Below are 1,093 nucleotides of genomic sequence, written 5' to 3' on the forward strand. Positions count from 1 at the left end.
AAGACAAAATCAGAAACATTTGTTTTATGGAAAAAATAAGTCACGTAGGAGGCTTAATCTGCTGTAAATCCCTGTGAAATATAACCTTAGGTTTTATTAACAGAACCCTAATTTCTAATACTATTTGCAAGTTACGACTGTAGCATAGTATAACTAATTATAAAATAATTTAAAACTGGGCAATGGGCCAATGAGATTATTTTCTTCTGTAAACTTTTGCTTAACATTTAAGCTTAACACACTTGTTTGTACATTTGTAATTTCACTAGTATTTTAATGTAGTCACAAAAGAGGGCTAAAAAAGTGTGATTTCTTTTTTCTTTTTTCAAAATTAATATTTAATTTTTATTTAACCAGGACATCCACTTGAGTTTGAGAATCTATCTTACTAGAATTTTGGCCCCGATGACAGCTCGTAAACAGATCAACCCAATCCAACAACTAAAACATACAATGAAACATTGCGTTAAAGCTATTCCTAAGAGACAAAATAACTAAAGTAAGTGTAATGCAAGGCAGCAGTAAGACTGCAGCCTGTAAAAAACATGAGATTGTTACTGTACCTTTTACAAAATCTTTAAACACTTTGTCTTAGCTTTTTAGCCATATTGACACTTTCAAGTGGAAGGGATTTGGATACAACTGTCTAATAGAAAGACTTCTAACCTTCACATTGCCATTTCAAAATCTTTGGAACATATTGTCTAAGTACAAAATCAACATAATTTGGTATACCTGCATATGTCTATTTTATTCTTTGATCCCTCTTTATTTTGTACTAACACTGCCTCTATGCTAGCCTGAAAATCCAGACTCAAACCCGAAAGATTAAGGGTCTGGCATCGAGCAATGAAAGTCGCCAATCTCGACAGGTGGCAACAAGCGTGCATTTGAAAATCTCACTGCACGCAACTCGATAACACTACGACCAATCACAACAACACACGGAGTGACGTATCCAGAGCTCCATACGCTTAGCTACCAGCAGAGCTAACTGTTAGATTAAACTGTCGTCATTTGTTTAGCTCGCCTCTGGCCCGCCAATATCAGCTACACCGATTGGTGCAGCTCGGCTACAAGGGTATAGTTAATG

The 1,093-nt window shown here is 35.7% G+C and overlaps 1 protein-coding gene across 3 annotated transcripts in view; it reads right to left on the bottom strand.

Annotated features, from left to right (window-relative positions):
• ube3c (ubiquitin protein ligase E3C) overlaps window positions 1-1,093 on the bottom strand; it is a 31,319-nt gene that overhangs the window by 11,126 nt on the left and 19,100 nt on the right. The window lies entirely within an intron of this gene.

The sequence above is a fragment of the Etheostoma spectabile genome, chromosome 22, assembly GCF_008692095.1.
Source record: "Etheostoma spectabile isolate EspeVRDwgs_2016 chromosome 22, UIUC_Espe_1.0, whole genome shotgun sequence".
In the NCBI taxonomy this organism is placed as follows: domain Eukaryota; kingdom Metazoa; phylum Chordata; class Actinopteri; order Perciformes; family Percidae; genus Etheostoma; species Etheostoma spectabile.